This window comes from Leucoraja erinacea, chromosome 6 (assembly GCF_028641065.1).
Source record: "Leucoraja erinacea ecotype New England chromosome 6, Leri_hhj_1, whole genome shotgun sequence".
Classification (NCBI taxonomy): domain Eukaryota; kingdom Metazoa; phylum Chordata; class Chondrichthyes; order Rajiformes; family Rajidae; genus Leucoraja; species Leucoraja erinaceus.
Genome location: NC_073382.1, coordinates 58,970,456 through 58,986,840, shown reverse-complemented (window position 1 = coordinate 58,986,840; position 16,385 = coordinate 58,970,456). Strand labels below are relative to the sequence as shown.

Here is a 16,385-nt window from a genome sequence, read left to right as displayed (position 1 = left end):
TTGCAAATCTTTGTTATTCATGTATTTGCATACAAAAAAATCAACGTAATTTATTCAGCCATAACTTTAGTGACTAACAAATGCAATTAGAGCAAACTCTCAATGGTCGATGAGGTATGGGTGTTTGGCATTTAAAAAAAATATATATTAATGTGAAGTACAATTTATGTTGCGCTTAAGAATACAATTTGAGGAAATTCCCGAGCATGTAATATTTTTAATAATAAACGATGCCATTTTAATCGTATTTACTTTTTTAAAAAAATACATTGTTTTAACATTGAGAAATCTTAATTTATAATGTCTTAACTTAATATTCTTCTGCGAAGTAGCTCTTTAAACGTGGTTGAATCTTTCTGCTTTTAACTGCTCACTGCTTTAACTGTTCCAAAACAACACCATAAAATTAGATAACCAGCATAAGGAGTGTATTAACTTCCAAACTGTTCGCATTTCTATCTTGCAAAGCAATTTTGCTCAATTTGTATTTGTCGGCCCTGCATTAACCATCAACTCTTGGAATGAGGGTCTGCCTAAAGAGAGATACCGTTGGTTAAATATTATGAGCGGTAGATGTCAATTTGACGTGTTGATGTACACTACAATTGTTATTTCAAAGGAAGTTTTAATAACACAATGCTACAAATTGCATCTTTCAGCATATTTGTACACAATGAAATAAGCATTATTGTTCATCATTACCAAAAACTGAGATTAAGAACAAAGAAACGTCAACTGTGCTTCTATGTATATCTGAACAGTCGCTAGTTATAATGATCTTGTCTGTATTGGAGACACAAGCAGCTGAGGATACTGGAATCTTGATCGGAGCACAAAGTGCTGGAGGAACTCGATGGGTTCAGCAGCATCTGTGTAGGGAATGGACAGGCAACGTTTTGGTTTGAGATCCTCAAAATGTTACTTTGTATTTGTTTGGTCTCTTAAGCAAATCATAGGATATGGACCCTCCTATATGTGAATGTATTGGAGTGATGTGTTGTGGAAGAACCCCCAGTTGATCAAAATGGAATAATTTCTGGTGTAAGAAAATATTTTGTAAATTGGACAATTCTAATGCATGGTCCATTCTAGATTGGTAAGAGAGCCTGTCAATACTTATTGTTGATGCTCATACTTCAGCAGTAATGCCCATTCCGACTGCTACCTGAAAGCATCTGTGGAGATATTTGGAATAAATTCAGCGCTTCCAGGATACGAATAATATAAAAATGGCTACTAATGCCAAGAGTAAGTGCTCTGTCATTCATTGGGCAAGAATGATATTGTGTTCATCCGAGAGCACACTGTAGTCAATTATGCCACAAATTTGCCGTGCTACTTTACATGAGAACCTGGTCAGTGAACCAGATTTCTAACAGCATTTATGGAACAATTGGGATATTTTCACTCGTGTTTCACCAACAGTAAACTTGAAGCCATGTGATTCACATCCATGGAAGTGATTGGGGAGAAACAGACGGAGTAGTTTGTTCTTGCATTGTTGAATTGATTTTCATGTCTTGTTCCAAAATAGGAATTAATTCTTTGTTCCGTCATAATTAGGAAGGGAAGTGTTTTAAAAAATAAAATAAAAACCCCCAACAAAATTCAACTTTAAAAATTACTCATTGAGTCTTCCAATCAAAGAGCTGTACAGCATAAAAACGGGCCCTTCGGCCCACTTTGTTCATGCCAGCCAAGTTAACATTCTGGACTAGTCCCATTTCCCTGCATTTGGACAATCTCCCTCTGGAACCTTCCTATCCATATGTCTTTATATTTGTAAGTTGTAATTGTTTCTGCTTCAATAGCTTGTTCCAGTTATGGACTCTTTTCTGAGTGAAAGGTTTGACCCTGAAGTCCCTCTTGGATCTCTCCCCTTTCACCTTAAGCTTGTGCCCTCTAATTTTAGAACCCTCTACCCTGGCTGGTGGGGAGAGGGGAAGGAAGATTTGAGTGTTCACTGTATCCATGATTTTGGATGCTTCAAAAGGTCACCCCTCGTACTCCTACTGTCCAAGGGGAAAAGTCCCAGTGTCTCCCTGTAACTCGAGGCCTAGTAACATTCTGGTGAATCTCTTCTGCACCCTTTCCAATTTAATGACATCCTCCCTGTAGCTGGGTTACCAGATTCACGGAATGTATTCCAATTGTACTCTCGCCAATGACTTGTACAGCTGTATCATAATGTCCCAATTTTTTGTACTCTACCATCCAATGAAGTCAAGTGTGCCAAATGCTTCCTTCACCACACTGTCCGCCTGAACCACCACTTTTGGAGAGCCATGCACCTGTCCATCCCGATCTCTCTGTTCAGCAACACTCTCCAGGGCTCGACCATTTACTGTAAGTCTTGCCCTGGTTTGACATACCGAAGTGTAATTATGTCTGTCACTTCTTAGTTAAATTCCATTTGTTATTTAAAAACTCTTCTTTCCAACTGATCTAGATCCTGTTGTAAATTTGGATATCCTTTGTCACTGTCCAGCAAATTACCAATTTTGGTATCATCTGTGAATGTTAACTTTGTCATTCGAATCGCTAATGCAGATAACAAATGACAACGGCTTCAATCCCTGCGGCACACCACTGGATATGGGGCTCCATTTGGAAAACAACCCTCCACAACTATCCATGGACACTTTCTTTCAAGCCACTTCTAAATCCAATTGGCTAGCTCACTTTGCATTGCAATGTAATCTAATGTTCCAGACTAGCCTACCATATAAGCTAGTCAGAGGTCTTCCTAAATTCTATATAGACAATGTTCACTGCCCTGCCCTCATCAATCCTCTTGGTGGCCTTTTTAAATCCAAAGGCCTTGGGATTTACAGTATCTACTTTAATGTGTGTTTGGTTTCTGTAATTTTCTGTAATAATTCCTTGGTTTCTGTAATTTTCTCCTCCAGTGTATTTCTTTAATATATCCCCTATCTTTCATGACTGCGTGATTCTTTGGGGGACCTGTGCCATCTCTAGCCTCCATTTAACTCATAAGGTGCATATAAAATCTCTACCTGTCCTGTCATCTCCATTTCATCTCCTCTTTTTGCCCTCCCGATTGCTGCCTTAAGTGTACTACATTTCCTGTGCCTTAATTTGTGGTATGTTCCTTCCTAACGAGAGCCTCAACATTGTGCAAAATATGTTATTTGCCCCCTGATTAACATTTTATACTGTCTCGAGATTTTTTAAGTATGTAAATTTAAGTGTCCTGAGCTAGCTATATTTTAGAAAAAATATTCAGTATTTTGTCATTGAAGCAAACTCAAATATCATCAGAATCTCATGTGTGATTCCCAGGAATTAGTAGGTTAACCTATGATGAGCGTTTGTCGGCACTGGGCCTGTGCTCGCAGGAGTTTAGAAGAATTAGGGAGGGGGGGACCTAATTGAAACGTACAGAATAGTGAAAAGCTTGGATGTGTAGAGGATGTTTACATTAGTGGGAGAGTCTAGAACTAGAGGTCATACTCATAATTAAAGGACTTCTTTTAGGAAGGAATACTTTGCCACAGAAGGATGTAGAGGCCAAGTCAGTGGATATTTTTAAGGCAGAGATAGGTTCTTGATTAGTACAGGTGTCCAAGGTTATGGGGAGAACTGGACAGGAGATGGGCTTCGGAGAGAGATATAGATCAACCATGATTGAATGGCACAGTAGACTTGATGGTCTGAATGGTCTAATTCTACTCCTATTCCTTATGAGTAGCTTTATTACCTTTTTTCTGATAATATATTGACCTGTCAAATCAATTTCCCTTCTATGTCACTTTTTTGTTTCTTATAAATCCTTATGTAAATAAGGATGAATAGTAATTTCTTAAATGTCCTTTTTTTTAAATAATGCCTATATAATGAAAATTAACCTTTCATTGACAGTTGGTAACTGAGTTGATGGATAGTTATTCACAGAATTAACAAGGGAAGATTCAACACACATGAACAACACCGATTGATCTTATTACCAACACCATCAGTCTCCAAACAGAACGTTGCATTTTGTGCACCAATAAAACTCATTTAAAAACTAGGGAGTGATTTCATTCTTTCAAGTTTTTTTCAAAGGCTTTCTCTTGTGTGGGCGTATTTTCTTAAAGATTTATAGGCAGAGAGCACACTCCTAATTTGTAATCAGCAAATAGATTGTCTCTAAAACATTAACATTTGTGGAATTAAGTAAAACCACGAAAGCGAGATATAATGCCATGTTCATAATTGTAGGAGTCTGCGGGCAGTACAGTCTGGGTCGACGGGCGATGCGTGGGTGGTCCTGGTGGGGCGGCGCAGATCGGCCAGCTCGGTGAGGCAACGAGGTGAGTAGGGCGTGGTGGCCATGTTCGGAGAGCCCCGTTCCGGTGGTGGTGTTAGATGGGCCGGTTGCGGCGGTATTGATGGGTGGCCCAGTGCAAGGTGGGTCGGCCAGGTGCGGTGGCGAGGTGGATAGGCCCCCCCAGTGCGGATTGGAGGTGGATAGGCCCCCAGGTGCAGCGGCGAGGTTTGGCGGGGGGAAGGGTTAAATAAACTACATACCTTTTTCTTTGTCCTGCACTTCCAAGGATCTGTGGAGCAAATTCCTCTCCACAACAAATATAAACCTCGCCTGCATTTTAACAGCTCCTCCCCTTCCCCCCTCCCCCCCCACACCACCAAAGCCTCCGGAATCGCAAGCACAGCGCCACCGATGATAGGTTTTGTAACAATGCCACTATCGCACAGCGCCACTGATGGTAGGGTTTGTAACAATGCCACTATCTCAAAAGTTTAACACACCTTGGTGCAGCGAGCAGAGGCCCCCCCAGATCTCGAGGCCCTAAGCTTAAGCTTGTCTAGCTTATACGTAAATCCGGCCCTGATGTTCTTAGTTAGTTCAATACAATTCCAAACCTCTTGGATTTTGAGACCAAGTAGACTTGCGTCTTTTCTTGTCAATTATGAAAAGTCCGTCGGCCAAACTGGTAAAATTGAATAAACCATCAGAAGCAATGATATATGACAACAGTAAATTGAGCAATAATTGTCCTTGCAAAAGTGGAAATTTGGGGGGCATGCATCTACTGCTGATCAACTTTTTTTTTATTTTTGGAAGGTAGGGTTAATATGTTTACATCTACCTAATCACAGCAGCAATGACAACATTATTAACATACAAGGCAATATATATTAACAAGGCAAAAGGAATAATTGTCTTTCTACAGAACGTCCATCATTTTGATACATGATTTGGTTCACATGTTAGATGTTGGATAACAAAATAAACATCAGAAGCACTGCTGATTAAAACTTTACATCAAGCATGTGTCTGGTCTCCCTGTGTAATTTTGGAAAGGTTTTATGTATGAGAAGTAGACGAGACTGGTATTATATTGGCTAGCAGTTGGAACAATGGGAGAAGAACTCGGGGGAAATACAAAAATTCTTATGGAGATTGATGGGGTGAATGCACAACTGATGGTGTGTTCAGAATCAGGGATTGCAAAATAAGGGACCAGCCATTCAGGATGGGGACAAGAAAAAAACATCTTCACCGAGAATAGTAAATGTATGGTATTCTCTATCTAAGATGGCCCTGAGAACTGTCTCATTGGAAAAAGATGCAATCACATAATCTAATTCACTCTCGCATTTGATGACCATATTTTAAGCTTTATTGAGTGATTTATTTATGCATTCTTTGTTCACACACCAGATGTCAGACTCTTCCTTTTCAAGTCCTAATTTGTGCCTCCACACTACCTAATTTTTTCAAATAATTTCTCTCGGGATTGTTTTTCCACTTGTTCCTCTCTCTCATTGCTATAATTTTAATTGGTGCAGTAAAACACAATCCTCCATCAGAACAATTGGAAATGCCAATTGTTTGGCACCTGACTCACCAGGTAATGTTTGCCTTTGCTCCCTAACTACTTTCTGGGGCTACGGCTCCTGCCTTTTTGACTTGCATTTGTCAAATTCCATCATTTCCTTCCACTCACCAGGTCTCAAATCTCACACTCTCTCTGACTCGCTGGGCCCCCCTAGTTCCTTTAATACAATTCCAAACTTGTTTTTATCTTAATTTTATTTCCCAAGCTGCCATTGTAGATTCATGTTCATTCTTCCAGATCTCCAGATACCGATCTAGAAATTTCACGGGTGTACTATTGCATCCAGCTGAATGGGAATGGACATTATGGACATGCTCCATAATGTGTCTCATTCAATTTTTAACAGTGCACTACATTTTGAAGTAAAATTGTATCATTAGTAATCTGCTTCTATTGCCAAAGTCTGCAAACAAACCTGTCTTCATTAAGACAGTTAGTGGGTGGCTTAGCAATGACTAATATTGCCATACATTACCTTTTAGGGAGTTCTTATGTTTGACCTACTTCTGCTGGATATAAAGTAATAATAACCAAACACTCTTTACAACTACGTCCTACAAATACTCTTAGCTTAAAATATGTTATGATAAGTCAGCAGGTTTCTAAGCAACCATTTGTTCAAATGTACTAACACTAATATCAGGATATTTTTTTAAGAACATTGAGTACAGCACAGCAACAGGCCCTTTGGCCCACAATGTCCGTGCCAAACATGATATCGTGATAAACTAATCTCCTCTGTCTGCACGTGATCTATATCCCTCATTCCCTGATATATCCACGTACCTAGCTAAATGACACTCAAAGAACACAATGGTTTCTGCCTCCATCACCAATCACCTGGCTGCGTGTTCAGCCCGAGTAGAAAAAAACTTGTCCTGCACATTTCCACCCGAAGAAGAAGGTTCTGACTGTCTACCCTCTCGATGCCTCTCATTATTTTATATATTTCTATCAGGTCTCCTGTCAACCTCTGGTGTTCCGATGAAACAAATATTCCAAGACTGTCCAACTTCTCCTTATAGCCAAGGACCTCTAATCCAGTCATAATTCTGGTAAACTTCCCCTGTACCCTCTCCTAAGCCTCCACATACTTCATACAATGGGACCACCAGAACTGTATGCAAAACTCCATATGTGGCCTAACTAATGTACTGTAAAGTTGCATCATAACTTCCTGACTCTTATATTCAATGCCCCGAGCAATGAAAGCAAGCATGCTTTATGCTTTCTTTATAACTCTATCTATACTGGATATGACCTACGTTGGTGAGAACAGACTTGACCACTGTTTCACAGAAACTTATGCTCGGTCTGCCAAGGACTACTGGATCTCCCGGTTGCTACAGGGGCTGTCCCACTTGGCCTTCATTCGCGCGCCATTTGCGTGACCTGCTAGCATGTGGGTAGAGCGGGATGGGCGCATGGAGTGGTGTGGAGGAGTGTGGACTTCGTCCTGCATAAGATCTTCGCGCGCCACCGGCCTGTCGCGTAACTGATGGCTAAAGTGGGACAGGCCCAAGACCCTGGCCCGGCGCAACTTCTCACTTCCAACAGCAGCAGAGGCAGGCAAATGATCGCCGAGCTCGGCCTGGGGCTCACGGCCATTGCGGATCCGGATCCGCCCCCACTACTACTCCCAGAGCGGGGCCAAGACGATTGGAAATAGACACAAAATGCTGGAGTAACTCAGTGGGACCGGCAGCATCTCTGGAGAGATGCAATGGGTGACGTTTCGGGTCAGTCACTACCGGCCTGTCGCGTAAATTGTCTAAATAGCCAATTGTCCATCACTTCTTGCATTTTCCACGTTAGAGATTTCAGTCCTGGTTTGAAATGTAGATTCAGCTCATTGTAGCCAACCATAGCTCTTAAGGGCTTATTCCACTCATGGGAATCTGTCTTTGTGCTCTTTACAAAGTTGCCCAATAACTTAATTCCCCTGAAATTCAGCACTCTTGCCACATAGGTCAGAAGAGTTAGCTCTGTTTATTAACATAGCTAAGGAGGCGTAGACAAATACTTTGATGGATGTTCTAAAGAATGTACATATGTTTGGGATTGAGGCTGGAGATTATTATACATGAATACATCGTTCCCATCAGTCTCCGTGTGAATTAAATAATATACACATACCGTATTTCCCGGCAATGAAGACACACCTGCGTCAAAGACACACCCCCATTTTGAATTACTAAATTTTGAAAAAAGGAAGGCGGGGCAGGATCAAGGGTTTTGTTTAGTCAGTAGAAAGAAAGATGTGAAACTCCTTCAAGGAGGCAAGGAGGACTGGGGAGCCTCCATCTTCGCCTGTCCCACAATGCACTGTGGAGTTCAGGTCTGAGGGATGGGGACTTCCTGGCTCAGGGAGATCACATAACGGGGAGAGAGAACCTGGGTGGAGCAGCCAGCCTTCCAGCCAGTAGCAACCTGCCAACCATCGGTTGCGCCTGAGCTGAAGGATACCGTGGCTGGCTGACAGGCGGGTCGGCAGAAGGTGCTGAGGTGGCGGCCAGTTCCGCTGTCCGGTCCCAGCAGCCGCTCGCAGACACCCGAGCTACTTCCCTCCCCGGCCATAATGCGGTCACTCCGCGCCCGGAGCGCAGCGATGAGTGAGTGAGTTGCTGGCATGATCTCCGACCCCCTTCTTCTCAACGCTCCTGCCCTCCCCTCTGGCAGCCCAGCCAAGTTTACTACTTCGTGCTGACTCGGGCAAGACTGCCCACACGCTGTGGAAAGGAACTCTTTCCCCCTCCCCTCCCCCAGCGGACCTGTCCTTTTACAGCCACTTCCCACTTCACACACAGTTCCAGGCGGAGCAGTTGCTTCGAAAGTGGCATTGTTCGGCCTAACCTTCAGCTTCCAAGACGCAGGTAAATTTTCAGGCCTTATTTTAGAGCACAAATTAGCGTCTTAGATGCCAGTAAATACGGGTATATTAAATTTGAGGCTCGAAACATGCAAAATATTCATTGATTATTTATAAAGGAAATCCTGTAAGTTTCCAGACAATTTAGTTCTTACATGATGAACATAAACAATCTATAATGGTGGATAAATGTGAGGTTATCCATTTTGGTGGCAAAAAGCAGGAAAGCGACTATTATCTAAATGGTGGCCGATAGGCATTGGGAAAGGGGGAGATGCAGCGAGACCTGGGTGTCATGGTACACCAGTCATTGAAGGTAGGCATGCAGGTGCAGCAGGCAGTAAAGAAAGCGAATGGTATGTTAGCTTTCATTGCAAAAGGATTTGAGTATAGGAGCAGAGAGGTTCTACTGCAGTTGTACAGGGTCTTGGTGAGACCACACCTGGAGTATTGCGTACAGTTTTGGTCTCCAAATCTGAGGAAGGACATTATTGCCATAGAGGGAGTGCAGAGACGGTTCACCAGACTGATTCCTGGGATGTCAGGACTGTCTTATGAAGAAAGACTGGATAGACTTGTTTTATACTCTCTAGAATTTAGAAGATTGAGAGGGGATCTTATAGAAACTTACAAAATTCTTAAGGGGTTGGACAGGCTAGATGCAGGAAGATTGTTCCCGATGTTAGGGAAGTCCAGGACAAGGGGTCACAGCTTAAGGATAAAGGGGAAATCCTTTAAAACAGAGATGAGAAGAACTTTTTTCACGCAGAGAGTGGTGAATCTCTGGAACTCTCTGCCACAGAGGGTAGTTGAGGCCAGTTCATTGGCTATATTTAAGAGGGAGTTAGATGTGGCCCTTGTGGCTAAGGGGATCAGGGGGTATGGAGAGAAGGCAGGTACGGGATACTGAGTTGGATGATCAGCCATGATCATATTGAATGGCGGTGCAGGCTCGAAGGGCCGAATGGCCTACTCCTGCACCTAATTTCTATGTTTCTATGTTTCTATAAATGCTAGAAATCTAATATAAAAGCAGAACATTTCAGAAACAGTTCGCAAATCACAGAGCAAAAGGAAAACAGCGTAAATTTTTTAGGTTAAAATTTCTTCAACAAGGTCAAGTTTCCGATCTTAAAATAGGCATCTTTTTAAATATTTTTATATATCTTCCCCTACCCCCATCCCTTGTTTTCAGTAAGTGACCTTATGCCAAATGAGATAAGAGGTGTTTGAAGATCAACAATTCAGGCGGCACGAATCATCTGACAGCAGCAATTCCTGGCATCTCATAATGTTCTGAGACTAGTATTACCTACAGCAGGCACCTCAGAACACTGGAAAAATCACACCAAGACTGACCAACAAAGCAAATCTTTAAGAGTGTCCTTTCTTGGGCTAACACTCTCAGCACAAATGTTCTTGTTACATTCAATTGGCTTGCTTCTTTATACATATATCCAACTAGCCTCCTGAAACCATATATACATATATCCAACTAGCCTCCTCTGAGTGAGGGCTACATGTATATATGTATGTAGTTTGTTTTGTTATGCTATTATTATAACAAATGTAAAGCACTTTGGCCAACGAGAGTTGTTTTTTAAATGTGCTATATAAATAAATGTGACTTGACTTGACTTGAAACAGGTACACTATTCCAAACTCAAATTACAAAGAGAACAGAGGAAAAGATTGAGGGATGTGTTTAAATCTTCTTTGAAGAAATGCAACATCTCTATTGTATCCTGGCAATCTCTCAATATGATGCCTCAAAGTAGAGAAGCAGCATTTGAAATGCATTGAGAACCTCAAATCTGTGCACTGGGAGCGAGTGCACAACAGCCTTGAGAAAATGAATGAGTTCTCCACCTCACAAACTACTCACCCACTGCCCCATTGGGCATCTCCTGCTCATCTACGGAAGAATCTGTGGTTCCCATATTGGCCTCATCTTCTTCTTCAAGAGTGCATAAGACCAGTATGAAAATAAGTCAGAGGGGACTCGGGGAACTGCAGATGCTGGAATCTGGAGCAACAATCTGCTGGTGATACTTAATGGGTCATGTGTGGAGAAAAATGGACAGTTTGATTTTTTGCGTGGGGACCTTCAACAGCTCTGAAAGAGAAGAAGGGAGATAACATGAGGATTGGGGAAAGAATTGGCAAGTGATCGCTCCTAAGGCACTGTCTAAGAAGATAATGGTGGAAAATTCAACGATGTAGGCAGTAGAAAATACCATTCAATGCTGATGCTCAAATGTGACATCAAACACTTTTGTTGTGTCATCAATACTCTGGAAGGTTTTGTCATTTCATTGCTGAATTAGTAGCAATTATTCAGCAATGCGAAGCAGAACCATTTTCCAAAGTGGGAAGTTAGTCTTCATTTAGACCTCGAAAGCCAGTTGTTCAGATTAACTTTGTAGAGCTAATTGACCTGACAAATGACAAATAAGTGTTAGCTAAATTTCTACTTTCACCACCCAGATAGAGAATCCAGTCAAATATCATTCAATTTTCATTACAACTTGTAGACACATGCCATCACTTTCTGCTTTAGTGGCAATAAATTTTTATTTTTAGACAAATATCTCAGACATTTATCTGAAATTATTCGACTTGAATTAGGGGATGATAATATAGCTCAAAATGTTTTAAGACCATAAAATGTTCCTTCTTATCTCCTAACTTCAGAATGTACTCCACTATATTTCTTGTCTTTGTATTTTCCTAACTGATTAACATTAATGGATCAGACATCCTGTAATAAAGTAATTAAATAGTGAGGATTCTTTGGGCTATTTTAGCATCTCTAGCAGGCAAATAATAAACATGTTTGTGTAGTACTGCTCATCTTATGGAAGTAGCTTCTGATTCGGTATGCTATTATATTTTTCTGCCATCTTGTTCTAATAGGGGTGATGATATAGGATGGAGATAGAAATGGTAGCTGCTTCTACAAATCAGAGATTAATGTAGCTCTGAATAGGCAAAAGCTCTTGATGAGACCTAATCCGTAATAATTTCCAGTATTTTTTCATAGAGATCCATAGAGATAAAAACTCCTCCATTCAGATTCCTAAGCACATGGTTAATGTGTGGTTACAGTGCCATCCATAATGTTTGGGACAAAAACCCATCATTCATTTATTTGCCTCTGTACTCCACAACTTGAGATTTGTAATAGAAACATAGAACATAGGTGCAGGAGTAGGTCATTCGGCCCTTCGAGCCTGCACTGCCATTCAATATGATCATGGCTGATCATCCAACTCAGTGTCTCGTACCTGCCTTCTCTCCATACCCTCTGATCCCTTTAGCCACAAGGGCCACATCTAACTCCCTCTTAAATATAGCCAATGAACTGGCCTCAACTACCTTCTGTGGCAGAGTTCCAGAGATTCACCACTCTCTGTGTGAAAAATGTTTTTCTCATCTCGGTCCTAAAGGATTTCCCCTCTATCCTTAAGCTGTGACCCCTTGTCCTGGACTTTCCCAACATCGGGAACAATCTTCCTGCATCTGGCCTGACCAACCCCTTAAGAATTTTGTAAGTTTCTATAAGATCCCCCCTCAATCTCCTAAATTCTAGCGAGTACAAGCCGAGTCTATCCAGTCTTTCCTCATATGAAAGTCCTGACATCCCAGGAATCAGTCTGGTGACCCTTCTCTGCACTATGGCGATAATGTCCTTCCTCAGATTTGGAGACCAAAACTGTACGCACTACTCCAGGTGTGGTCTCACCAAGACCCTGTACAACTGCAGTAGAACCTTCCTGCTTTTGTACTCAAATCCTTTTGCTATGAATGCTAACATACCATTCGCTTTCTTCACTGCCTGCTGCACCTGCATGCCTACTTTCAATGTCTGGTGTACCATGACACCCAGGTCTCGTTGCATCTCCCCTTTTCCTAATCGGCCACCATTTAGGTAATAGTCTACTTTCCTGTTTTTGCCACCAAAGTGGATAACCTCACATTGATCCACATTATACTGCATCTGCCATGCATTAGCCCACTCACCCAGCCTATCCAAGTCACCTTGCAGCCTCCTAGCATCCTCTTCACAGCTAACACTGCCCCCCAGCTTAGTGTCATCCGCAAACTTGGAGATGTTGCATTCAATTCCCTCATCCAAATCATTAATTATATATTGTAAATAGCTGGGGTCCCAGCACTGAGCCTTGCGGTACCCCACTAGTCACTGCCTGCCATTGTGAAAAGGACCGGTTTACTCCTACTCTTTGCTTCCTGTTTGTCAGCCAGTTCTCTATTCACATCATTACTGAACCCCCAATACCGTGTGCTTTAAGTTTGTATACTAATCTCTTATGTGGGACCTTGTCGAAAGCCTTCTGAAAGTCCAGATATAACACATCCACTGGTTCTCCCTTATCCACTCTACTAGTTACATGTGGTTAAAGTACACGTTGTCAGATTTTAATAAAGGCCATGTAGAAATTACAGCAGTGTTTATACATAGTCTCCCCATCAAAGCACCATTTTGTTTGGGACACAACAATGTCATGTAAATGAAAGTAGTTATGTTTAGTATTTTGTTGCATATTCTTTGCATACAATGACTGCTTGTAGTGCGATTCATGGACATCACCAGTTGCTGGGTGTCTTCTCTGGTGATGCTCTGCCAGGCCTGTATTGCAGCCATCTTTAACTTATGCTTGTTTTGGGGGCTAGTCCCCTTCAGTTTTCTCTTCAGCATATAAAAGACATGCTCAATTCGGTTCAGATCGGGTGATTGACTTGGCCACTCAAGAATTGACAATCTTTTAGCTTTGAAAACCTTTGTTGCTTTAGCAGTATGTTTGGGATCATTGTCTTGCTGTAGAATGAACTGCAGGCCATTGAGTTTTGAGGCATTTGTTTGAATGAGCAGATAGGATGTGTCTATACACTTCAGAGGTCATTAGGCTACCTCCACCAGCAGTTGTATCATCAATGAAGATAAGTGAGCCAGTACCCTCAGCAGCCACACATGCCCAGGCCATAACACCCTCACCACCATGTTTCACAGATGAGGTGGTATGCTTTGGATCTTGGGCAGTTCCTTCTCTCCTCCATATTTTGCACTTGCCATCATTCAAGTATAAGTTAATCTTCGTCTCATCTGTCCACAAGACCTTTTTCCAGAACTGCGGTTGCTCTTTTAAGTACTTCTTGGCAATCTGGCCATCCTATTTTTGCAGCTAACCAGTGGTTTGCATCCTGCAGTGTAGCCTCTGTATTTCTTCCATGAGGTCTTCTGCGGACAGTGGTCATTGACAAATCCACACCTGACTCCTGAATGTTTCTGATCTGCCGGTCAGGTGTTTGGGGATTTTTCTTTATTCTAGAGAGAATTATTCTGTCATCAACTGTGGAGGTCTTCCTTGGCCTGCCAGTCCCCAGGCCCTATCAGAGGGGGGGGGGGGGGCAATGAGTGCAATTTGGCATGGGCCTCATGCATGTCTGCTTCAAAGGGATCTTGATTTGGGGGTCTCTAAAATTGAAATTGGTCAGGGACTCAGTTCATCCATGAGAGGGCATGCCAGTCCCTTAGCGATTAGTAAGCTCACCAGTGCTCTCTTTCTTCTTAATGATGTTCCAAACAGTTGATTTTGGTAAGCCTGTGGTTTGGCTGATGTCTCTAACAGTTTTATTCTTGTTTCTCAGTCTCATAATGACTTATTTGACTTTAATTGGCACAACTTTGGTCCTTATGTTGATAAACAGCAATAAAAGTTTCCAAAGGTGATGGAAGGACTGGAGGAAAGACTAGGTGCTGAGAGCTCTCGTATATCCCTGCATTAAAAAGGCATTTAAACACACCTGAGCAATTACAAACACCTGTGAAGCCATGTGTCCCAAATATTATGGTGCCCTGAAATGGGTGGACGATGTATACACACAGCTGTAATTTCTACATGGTGATACCAAAATGTATAAAAATACATTTTAATAAAATCTCATGGGATTTTTTCTATTACAAATCTCAAATTTGTGGCGTACAGAAGCAAATAAATAAATGATGGGTATTTGTTCCAAACATTATGGAGGGCACTGTATTATCCATCTGCCATCTGATGGATATGGTACCACATCCTTTCTACTTCAAAACGTTTGTTAATAATAGATTACGTTTACAAAAAAAGTTATTATGTTGCTTTGGTTAGTTTATATTTATAGATTGGCCATGTGCCTCACAAAGTTTAGTTACAGAGATAGCAGCAACCTGTTTTACCTGATCCTGCAAGAGACATCTTAAAATTATTTTTAACATATTCTATTATGTTTCAAGCTAAGGAGATTTATGCCAACACAATACATCAATTCACAAGCACAAATCTTCAAAGCTTCTGAATTCTTTGAAGAAATTATGACTATTACAGAAATATATTTTTCTCTCATGGATTTATCACAATCATGTTAATTAGGCTACTTCAACCTGGAAAGCACTGGGCAGAAACGGTGAATATGGTGAAATGGCCTGTCACCCTCTCCAATCGATCTATCTGCTGTTGCTGGCTTCCCTGACAACTCATCCTGCTCTTTGATCCCATTCTCTCCAAATGGTTATATTAACGTCCCTGGTTTAATTGTAATCTCCATGTGCTGGACCTGTCATCTCCTAACCATTTTCCAAACCCTGGGCTATTCTACCTGAACCCCCCCCATGACACGGGCTCCCTACTGTATGTGTAATGTCGTGGATGGTGAGCTGCTGTCTAGCTCGCCCACTGCAGAACCGGTGGAAGGAAGCCACCGTGCCCGGCCCCCGCTTGCCCTCGAAGACCGGGAGCCGGTGAAGAGGTGGAGTGAGACAGCGATGGATGCTGGACAAAGGGCGGTTAAGAAGAAGGTGGTTTTGCCTTCAGCTCCCCAAGGTCAGCTGTGGGAAGCGCCCACGGGGCATTAAGATTGATGATGGCTGAGCAAGGGGAGGGACGACAGTTTGCGGGATAACTGGAGGGAGGCAGCAGGTTATGGCCAGTTGCAGTTGGGACTGAGAAATCGTGCCATTTGGAATTACAGTACATACTTGTTTAGGGCATTTTGTTTTGTGCATTTTAGTTTCAGGCATTCTTATGCTGTAATCATTGTGGAATGATCAAAGACAACACCTTTGAGGCTGTCATTCATTCCAAACTAGGTGAAACTGATTGGTGGAACTGAATTTAATTTTAGTTTCGTATGTGAATCATTAAAATTATCAGCGTTTCTAGTTGGTGTGCAGTGACAATGTGAATACTGTTTTCAACAAATTAGTTTTTCAGGTATATTTTATATTATAACAAAACAAAAAGCATGACATTTTAAATAGCACATTGACCCACCTACAACCATAAGAGCTTTAGTTTACTTTTAGTTTCAGTGATACAGCAAGGAAACAGGCACTTTGGCTCACCGAGTCCATGCCAACCATTGATCACCCATTCACATTAGTTCTATGTTATCCCACTTTCCTTACACATTTAGGGGCAATTTACAGAGGAGAATTAAACTACAAACTCACCCATCTTTGGGATGTGGGAGAAAGCCGGAGCAACTGGAGGAATCTCATGGTCATATGGAGAACGTGCAAACTCCACACAGACAGCACCCAAGGTCAGGATCGAACCTGGGTTGTGAAGAGCAGACCAGCAAGATCAAAG

General features: G+C 41.9%; 1 long non-coding RNA gene across 1 annotated transcript; it reads right to left on the bottom strand.

Annotated features, from left to right (window-relative positions):
* Nucleotides 1-412: 412 nt before the first annotated feature.
* Nucleotides 413-16,345, bottom strand: LOC129698203 (uncharacterized). The gene is made up of 3 exons (XR_008723643.1): nt 16,247-16,345; nt 10,622-10,852; nt 413-533 (listed from the first exon to the last, which is right to left on the bottom strand). It is a non-coding gene; the product is annotated as an uncharacterized LOC129698203 (long non-coding RNA).
* Between the last annotated feature and the right edge of the window lie 40 nt (nt 16,346-16,385).